At 45.3% G+C, this 9,673-nt stretch overlaps 1 long non-coding RNA gene across 1 annotated transcript; it reads left to right on the top strand.

Moving 5' to 3' along the window:
* The first annotated feature begins 2,385 nt into the window (after positions 1-2,385).
* Positions 2,386-6,672, top strand: LOC136046658 (uncharacterized). The gene is made up of 3 exons (XR_010622005.1): positions 2,386-2,518; positions 5,752-5,928; positions 6,556-6,672. It is a non-coding gene; the product is annotated as an uncharacterized LOC136046658 (long non-coding RNA).
* Positions 6,673-9,673: the final 3,001 nt, after the last annotated feature.

The raw sequence follows: 9,673 nt of genomic DNA, 5'->3' as shown, positions 1-9,673 counted from the left end.
CTCGTTCTGGTTGAGCTGCTCTCAGCATCTGAGGGGATGTGAAAATGAAGGTGTGGAGGGAAGGATGAAGGTTTTTCTATCTTGAATTTGTTTTTGCCCCACAGCACAAAGCTAAGCATTTGTGTGAGCTGCGCAGAGCACCTGTTTGGACAGAGGTTTAAGCCTCCTAAGTTGGAAATCACATGTGGGATTTTCTGGAATTGCCAGAAACATATCACAGAGGTTTCATCATTTGTCTGCTCAGCAAAAGAGTAGATTTTCTTGGGAAGAAACAACCAAACAGGGAACCAGCATTCTGAGCTCCTGAGGTAGATGGACTAACCTTTGATGGCTGGAGAAGGGACGTTCATGCTCTCTGCATTTCTCTGAGAAATGAAGTGGACTTCAGTGCACTGTTTCAACAATTTGCTTTCTGGCTGAATGCTGGGCAGTAATGGGCTGGAATGGCACCTCAGTGCAGGGCTTCATAAACACTTCAGAGATGAAGCACTGTAGAAAATAAGACCTTTGAAGGCTACCTCGCTGCTTTCTGTCATTTGGGAAAATTAGCAAATGGGATGCACTGCCACGAGAGCATCCCCGAACATCTCTGCTGGAGCCCCACTGATGTTCTGAAGGGCCTCAGTGCTACCCCACTCATCTGACTCGAGTGAGTCCATTGGCTGAAGCCAACAGACCTCTGCTGCTCCTGTGGCAGTGTGCTGAGAATTTAGCCCTAACTGTCTGCGTGAGGGATGTTCTTCATTTCATTCATGCCTTTCGTTTCACCGCTTTTCTCCTTTGTTCTCGAGAGCGTGCAGGGTTTCCATGAGTTCATGTCAGAATTACTGCTACTTTGCAACAATGCAATCAAAGTCATTTCAGCATCCACACTGATAACGTGAGCGTGGCTCATTCAGGGTGGCCCGGCAGCCCCGCGCTCGCAATTGCAAAGTTGGAATACCAAATACGAGATTCATTTTTTAAGGAAAAAAAAAAAGAAGAAGAAAAAGAAGATAGAATCCGTTGTCATTCATTCTAAAAAGGCATTACAGACTGCCGACGCTGTACAGAAAAACAGGAGATGTTGACCTTTCTATTGTAAACTTTCTGTAGCGTTGCCCTCTCGCAGGCGCGCTCCCCCGCGCACACATGGGCGCGCACACGCGCTCTTCAGCTGTATGTTATCTCAAATAATTACCCTGCGCTTCTGGCTGTCCCCAGTGACTGCTGCTGCTAAAAAAGCTACTCATTGTCGGTGAGTGAAGAGGGATTTCAAACCTGCTTCTTGTGGCCCAGCAACAGCTCTTAATTAACCACTCAGGTATTGAGCCGCCTCCTCGCCCGGCTCCATCCATATGGCAGAACATGTCCGCGGCGATAATCACTGAAGGAAATATTGTATCAAAAAAAAAAAAAGGGGGGGTGGGCTCACTGAACAGAAAGCTCCTGCAAATTATTTTTAATGATTCTCCTCTCCGAGCTGGGCTGTTGGTAGCACTGGGCAGGGGCTGGGGACACGCTGTCCTTGCAGCTCTGCGGGCCGGCTGCTGGCAGTGGCACGAGGTGTGTGCCCAGCCTTTGTTCCTGCAGCACAGCTCACTCCCGGGCGCGTGCCCGCTGCTGCCAGCGATGTACCTGGAGGAAAAACTTGCAGGCTCTGCACGGCCCCATGTTTTTTCTAACCCCTTTGGTTTATGGAAAAGAAAATAGCGATTAGAGTTTATAAATCTAATTAAAAATGAAGTTGCATTTACATTTTAAAACCTCGCGTACGCCAGCATACTGTGTCAAAAGATATTATGTATGATTTTACTTTGTGACAGAAACCATTACATTTAAAAATTCATTACAGCAAGGTTAGTTAGACACATGATGGATGCAGCTTTAATCCTGCCATATATTATTACAGTTAAAATGTAAATGATGAAAAATATTTTGTGCTTATCAGCGTTTATGTGGAAATGTGTTTTACAGTGATATATGGTGTTATATTTCTATTATTATGATGAGAAAGAATGAAATACCAAAAGACGAAGTGTTTATTAAAACATGGTTACTCGCGATAAAATATTCTTGTTGTACATGACTTTAAACATATTTACTGAGGGCATTTGTCCAAAACAACTGTGAAATGCGTTTGCTATGCAAATCATTCTTTGTCATTTTTTTTTCTCCTCTCTGTTATACTGACTGCAGCTTTCTAATAGCCTGATGTTAAAGTCATGTAAATATATTTTTAGTATATTTCATTTCAGGCACGGGGGACTGGCGCTGGTTACACATGCGTCTGCGTTCGGATGGAGAGCGGAGACACAGAAAGACATAAACCAGGAAAGCGATCCTAGCACGGCCCCGTGTTCCTTTGTACCTCTTGTGTCAGCTCCTCGAGGCCCAGCCTGCAGCACAGGAGCTGGTCCTCGGCCTTTCCACAAGTACAGCCCCTGCAGCCCACGTCCCATTGACGCCGCAGCAACGCAACAGCTCACAGCCATCCAGCACCCCACGCTCCCAAACCTTTCCATTTCACCGTGCAGCTGTAAGTAAACCACTGCTGGGCAGCTTCGTGTGCTCTGGCTGCTGTGCTGCCTGCGTGCTCCAGGCACGGCCCCGACTGACCGCTGCCTTACCCACAGCTCAGTGGGAAGGCGGCGTTCCTGCCCCATGCTTTCGGGGTGCACCTACTCCAGGTTTGTTCTGTTTGTTTTGTTGCTCTGTATGCAGCTTACGTTCAGGAAAACGGTTCTTTCAGGAAATGAATTAAGTGGTAATAAGGCATATTATTATTGTTAATTTCTCCAGTTGACACTGCTGTACCTTCGAGAGAATTAAACTGATTTAAATTTGACACAGTACAGTAACCGGGCTGAGATTGCCTGTAGTCATGTGCAGTTGAGCCCGTCTTCATCAGCTCAGTTTCTGCAAAAAATCTCGAGTAGCTCAAAACATTTGTTTGTGACCGGGAGCATTGTGCCCTTCAGCCTGCAGTGCCTTTCGTTTGCCATGAACAGAAGCAGAGCCCTGGTGCTTGTAGTTCACCAAAGTGGCTATTTCCTTATAACCTTCCTCTTGTAACAATGTTTATTCAGTTATCAGGGAAGAAATATCATTTGTCCGTGCAGCTACAATTACCCAATTTGTTGTATAAATTATTACTTTTTTTTCTCATCTCATGTTGACGACAGAATCATTTAATAGACTTTCAGTTTCTCAAGCTTGAAAATTGGTTCCACATTCCCCTTTTTCAGTTTTCCTCCCTAGGGTGAGTGCAACGTGGCCTAAATGCCATTTCCAGCCCCCCCCCCCCCCCTTCTTCTTTTTAAACATCTGCTTGTATGAGGATGTTGTTGTGTACATTAGCGCTGTGCAGTTTAGCACCTTTAGGACTACCTTTGGCTCTCAGCTTCCTTGTTTCCTGGGCCAACCATAATATATCAGGAACCGTAGATATTTCCTATCTCAGCACTCTCCATAACTCTTTTGCTCAGCTGTCTGAAGCTGTTTTCTTTAGGAAGTCCAAAGTGAGGGGGCCTGCTTGACCTGGCATCAGTCCTATTTATAAGAATAAACCTTCTTCCCCGTACACCTTTGGAGCTCTGTCGGGTAGGGGTCACATCCGCTGAAACGAACAGCGATAGCGCCTGTGACGGAACACGGCCACGTAACCTCTATTGTCCCGTCCTACCCTTTTGTTTGAAGTTATAAAACCTACTCAGCTGATTTTCTTCAAAGCTGAGGCTACAGGATCTGCAGCCGTGTCCCTGCCACGTAATTAATTAGGAAGGAAAAAAACAGCTATTGTTGTGCGCGCTGTATTCTTGCAAGATGTTTATTTGTTTATTTAAATCCAGCGTTTGCTTTTTTGCCTTTAAATTTCTGCTCTCCTGCTCTCAACATAAACAGTGGTCAGGCTCGATGGGGCCTGCACAGAGCGGTCATGTCCTTTCCAGCCCGGGGTCTGAGGCTTTGGCTCCGGAGCAGTGCCTCCTCCGCGGCACTGAGGTGTCACGCTTAGGACTTTCCCACTCTCGAGTCAACATGGGTGCCTACACAGTGCATTTATTTTTTCCTTATTTATTTTTAAGCCTAAGAATATTCGCTGAAAGCGGGATTATCACTTCGTAGACCACCAGCAGCTGTTGAAAAGCAGGGCATAAAAGTTTGTTTATGTCTTTAATAACCCCCCTAATGACGGAGCGAGCACATTATTCATAATAAAATAGCCTGGCATAATCTCGCTTCAGTGTGCGGTGGGAGGGAATTAAGAAACATCTGCTATGCCATAAAATAACATTATATATACCGTTTACATTAGAAACATGTGTCTACACATATGTATATTATATACATATATTTAGAATGTCTCAGTGGAACTCGGCTTTTTAATTACATTTAGGAAACCAACAAAATGGTTATATGATGATATTTTACTTCTGAATCTCAGTTCTATGTAGTGTTTGTGGGTGTGGCTGGTCACAATGCAAGGGACAGAGCTTCGGAGTACATCTGAGGACATACACAAGAGCAGGTTTTCAGGCACTGGAATTGGGGTTCGGTTTCAGTTTTTAGCCTCCAAATAACTGACCTGATTTTCTGATACAAAGCATTCGTGGGCTCTTGACTTTCTGAGCGTTGGTTGCTCAGCAACTCTACAAATCAGGCCGCTATTTCAGCGTCTCAATGCAGATTTTATTTACAACAACAGCATCCGAATCCACGGCTTTTATCAATGCGAATTACTTGCATTACTCCCGTGCTGAGCACCAGAGCTCCCCAGGAGGGTGTCTGCCTCCATTCTGACCGACCTGGGGCAAAAAGGGACACACATGACCTGCCCTCGTGCTGGGTTTGGGGTCCTGCAGCCAGCGGGGCAGCGCGCTTCGCCCTGGCAGTGGCCATGCATTGTGCTCCCATCCCGCACGGCATGTAAACATGTCTTTAAATTTAGGCGTGTGAGACGTAAGTGGAACTACTCGCATCTTAAAATTAAATACATGTTTCACTAGATCAGGCCAGATGGTTTTACATGCTCAAAAGTGACATTTACAAGGTCACATAGGAAGTGTTTGACAGAGCCAGGAACTGAAACCAGATCTCCCCAGTGCCAACCCAGTGCCTTAATTTTGCTCGCATCCATTTTTTCTTCCCGCTGGCATGTTTCTCCTCAGTGCCAACAAGGAAAAAAATGAATCCAGTAAGTAGACAATTAAGTTGTTTTTATTTAGAGGTGCTGGGAACAAATATGCCACTGTTTGAAAGATCAGTGCTTTCATTTTTTCATCAAGGCATATGTTTTCATAGACTTTTTTTTTTTAATGTTGTCTCTTCTATCTTAGAAGAATGTAAGAAATCTGTTTTCATTTTGTAGGTGGCCCACCAAATAAGAAAAAAAGTTATAAGTTAATAAAGTTTCTATGCAGATTTATGTGAACTGGATGAACTCTCCCAGTATCTGAATGTTAATCTGTTGGAAAATAGCTGCTGTGGTACTGGAACAGCTCAACATCATACAGCAGGGCACGCTCACAGCAGCACTCCGCTGACATTTTCCCTACAGATGCCAAAGTAAACATGAGAGACTACTGTGGGGGAAAACCAGTGAACTACTGGAAAGGCAACTGTGATGAATTCAAGGCAATTGCCTTAGACTCACCTAAATCTCTGCTTCTATTAATGTGTGTATTTTCCTTGGTAGATGTATCTGTGCAAATTTTCTTGGATGCATTTGATTTAGCCTGTCTCACTTCACCTCTGTTCTTGGCGTGGACTTAGCTCTTTGCAGGCTCCCATTCTACCTCAGCTTTTAACGAGTCTTCAACCTCCCTGTCCTGTTCCAGCTGAAATCCAGACCGTGAGAGACTACTCCAGGGAAGTGCTGGATACCCCATGAAAAGCAACAGCCTCACATTCTCACGGGACCCTCGTACTGCACCAGCAAACTGGATCAAGGTAAATGAGCAGGGGTGGGGGTAGGTTTTGCACAGTGACCTCTCATCTTGATTGGCCAGCCTTTATTTCACTAGGTCTAGTGTTAAATGGAGCTGTGTGAATGGAGTTTGTGCCTCTGTGACCAGTTTACAAAAACCTTTAGAAATTACTGCAATTTAAGACAAGTTTAAAGGTGTACTCTGGATGGCAAGGATGGAACTTGGCTGTTGAGGGCAGTAATCTCTGACAGCGGGCCAGCAACGGATACTGAGATGTCTCAGGCTCCCTCAGCCTCCTGATGCCTGGACTTGGGTCAGCCCTTGCCACCTGTGATTGCTTTTTGGTGGAGAGTTTTTAGCTGAAGCAATGCTATTTAATGTCCAAACAAACGCATGCCTCTCTGTCTTGCTGCAAGTCTGTGCGTGGCACAAGGAGTCCCTTGGCCAGCTCCTCCTGAGGGGGCTCAGTGCAGCCGAGTCCATCTCACAGAGCTTCTCATCTCCAGAGAAAAGCCAGTTTTCCTGCAAGTATTTTCTCAGTCTGATTCCGAACTCTTAAACATTTAATAGACATCTGGTCTGGACTCAGAGCTATTCCTTGATTACTTCGTATCAAACAAATGAATTGAAACGTTGCGCTTTCCCACAGAAAACACTCTCTGGCTTGTTTGGCTGCCTCCCACTGCAGTGCCAACCCACTGGCATGAACTTTAAGGATCCCTGCAAAAAGCTCTCGCGCTAAGCAGCACAGCACAGCACAGCACAGCACAGCACAGCACAGCACAGCACAGCACAGCACAGCACAGCACAGCACAGATGAATTTCGAGGAGCATTTACCATCAGCTTATCGCTCAGGACAATAGCAGTACACACAGTCGTGTCAGAAGGGCAGGCATCTGTTCACAAGGTGTGTATCACTGCTTGTACTTTTTTGCCTTTTTTTTTTTTTTCCAGTCAGGAGTAAAATTAATATTGGTTGTATAAGGATCAAACAAGCATCTTGTTTAGGGAGGACATTTTTCCTTCTCCACCAGCAGGCAATTAGGAAAGAGACCACAAAAGAAAATCTCCATACCGCTGCCCTCGTAGCTTACTTCTTCCTGCCTTTGACTTCAGCTCTCTTTAAGCGAGACAGAACTGGTATCTTGCTTTGGCTTTTGTACCCCTTTGGTGGATTTTTATTTTATTTAATTTCATCCATTGCTTTTTGTGATCGCTTTTTAAGGCCACAGATGTTCTTGATATCCACAACATCCTGGGGCATTTTGTTCCACAGTTTAGCTATGTGTTGAGTGGGCACACAGTTCTTAAATCCTTGTTCCTAATAGTTTTTTCCATCATCTTATAACTTCTGTTGCATCCACTTTTCACCCTCTGCACTCTCCTAAGCTATAAGATTTTCCTGTATTTAGGTGCTTCTCAGAAACTGTCCTATATCTTTCAAACATACCAAATCTTGACTGAGAAACGGATGAAAAATTATATTATTTTGGGGCTTAATTGGTCACACACTGATACCTGGAATAGCTTGAGAAGTTCTTGTGAAGGCAGAAATCCAAAGAGCAGAATCAAATCCAATCTCCTCTATGAAGTAAGAAATTGGGACAAAGATGAAGTCATCAGCATCTACCCAGGTTCCCCAGGTGGCCGTGTTAAACAGTCAGGCCTTGGGGAACCCATCCCTTCCCTTCTCTGGTAGACTGAGCTGAAGATGCTAAGTATTGGTTGGAGGAATTCTTAGGTATAAAATCAGTATCTAAATTTGTCAAACAAGAGATTGAATTGCAAGCTTTAACAATGTTAATGTGCTTAATTTTATCTAGTCCTAGCCAGCTCATTTATTTGGACGTTTCTTGGTTTGTGTGTACGGACACTGGAGAACTGGAAAGCAAAGACCCACGTAGCACCCATCACAGCTTATTACAGAGGGTAAACAGCCAGTGTTATTAGTAGATGAGGAAAGGTAGATCAATATAAAGAAATACTGCTCTCATTCACTATTCCCTTTGTCACTGCCAGGCCTCAGAATTTTTCAGTTCATTGATGTCAGTAAGGATTTACTCGCCTGCCCAAGAAGCTGGTGCCAGATTATTCCCAGGCTGCAGCAGATCCTGATCAGCATGTAAGCTGGCTTGGGCAGCGGCATAAGAAAATAAAATTTAAGATCACAGCTTCTTAAAATACTGCTCGAGTTCATAACGTCGACATTTCTATCAGGGAACATGGCAACAAAAGTGACCAGAAAGCATCTCCTTTCTCTGTAGTGCTCAGCGAATATATCAGGTTGGTTAGACGGAGGGCATGTAATGTTTTCATTAGCTGAATGAGCACCCAGCTCAAGCCAAGTCTGAAGGCTTTTGGAAACGTGTTATTCACAGGGGGCAGCTCAGGGTTAAACTATGTTTAGCATATTCCTTTCCCTACATTATTTCACGTGCAGAGCTGCTTCCTCTCTGACAGCATCAGGAGCCTATCCTTACATACCCTAATGGTGTCATGCCTTCAGCAAGCTGTGGCTTACACCCGCATACCGCCTCGTTGCTGTTATCACCAATGGTTTCCTCAATGGAAATAATCATGCACATTACAACTCTTGCCAAAACCCTCTGGCACCAGAAGCACTCTCGGAAGGAAAGCCTGAAGGCATGCGAGGGCCTGAGCAGCTGTAGCTGCACTGAGGTAGGTCAGCAGTACTGCATGGGAAACGAAGCAAGAGGAAAGCTGCACGCTGCTTTCGTGTTTAACACCAGCCAGAGGTAGGGGCCTGATTCTGCTGGGGTTTCAGAACGAAGCCTCAATGTTGGCCTGTGCAGATTCCCCTGTTCACAGTGTCACGTGTGTGCACACACCAACAGTGCATCATAAGGTCCCAGCGCTGCGTCTGCTATCACAGAGACTGCAAAGGTTTTGTGTGAGTTCAGGTATTTCTGTGCACACACACACAAAAAAAGGCACTTTTCACACATTCTAATTTTAAATGTGACTGTAAATGTTCTAAGCCTCCTTGTATGTTTAAACATTTTTAGTGAGTTAAAAACCAAACAAACTATCTGTTACATTTCTGCAGTTAGGTCATGTAACTTGATTGCCTGACAAAGTATCAGCAGTATGAGGTCCTTTATGGGTCACAGCTGAGTTGGATTTTACGCCTAAGGATTTCCCCCAGTTGGACCAGAAGTAAAATAATTCTTCTGGGCAACACCCATGAACCCAGGACTGGAAAAAAGAAGTGAAATGCAGGCAGAAAGCCCCCAAAAGAGCTTGGCTGTCCCTTCAGACAAAGCAGAAGGAAAGCAAAATTACATCTCTGTTCTTCAGGTGTGGGGCCATCCATCCCAAGAGCAGGGCAAAGGAATGAGACCCCCAACAACAGCCAGGGAGCTGCTGAGAAGCCCATCCCTGGGGATGGGGGGACAGTGCTTGTCCCCACGGCTCTTGGAGCAGAGGGACCTCACAGAAAACAGCCCAGCCCCAGGGCAGCCCCCAAAATGCTCTGCAGCCCCCAAATGCCATGGTGCTGTGGACGGGTGAGGGAATTGTTGGCATGCCACCGCCTGCTCGCTGTGTGGTCCTGCCCAGGGAGACATCCCGGTGGCTGCCAGGAATGAGGAAAACTGGCGTGTTTTTGTTTTGTTTCCTTTTAAATAAACTCGCCGTCCTTAATCTGGCAGGCTGGAGTCCAGGCTCGACAGCCCAATGAGTAATGAGGTGCGAGGGAAGACAGGATGTGGAATTAGGAGGTCAGGGCTGAAGGTTGCCCCAAATT

The sequence above is a fragment of the Cyrtonyx montezumae genome, unplaced genomic scaffold (genome assembly GCF_038088225.1).
Source record: "Cyrtonyx montezumae isolate F1298 unplaced genomic scaffold, pur_monq_1.0 scaffold_17, whole genome shotgun sequence".
In the NCBI taxonomy this organism is placed as follows: Eukaryota; Metazoa; Chordata; class Aves; order Galliformes; family Odontophoridae; genus Cyrtonyx; species Cyrtonyx montezumae.
This window is presented reverse-complemented; position numbering and strand designations above follow the sequence as displayed.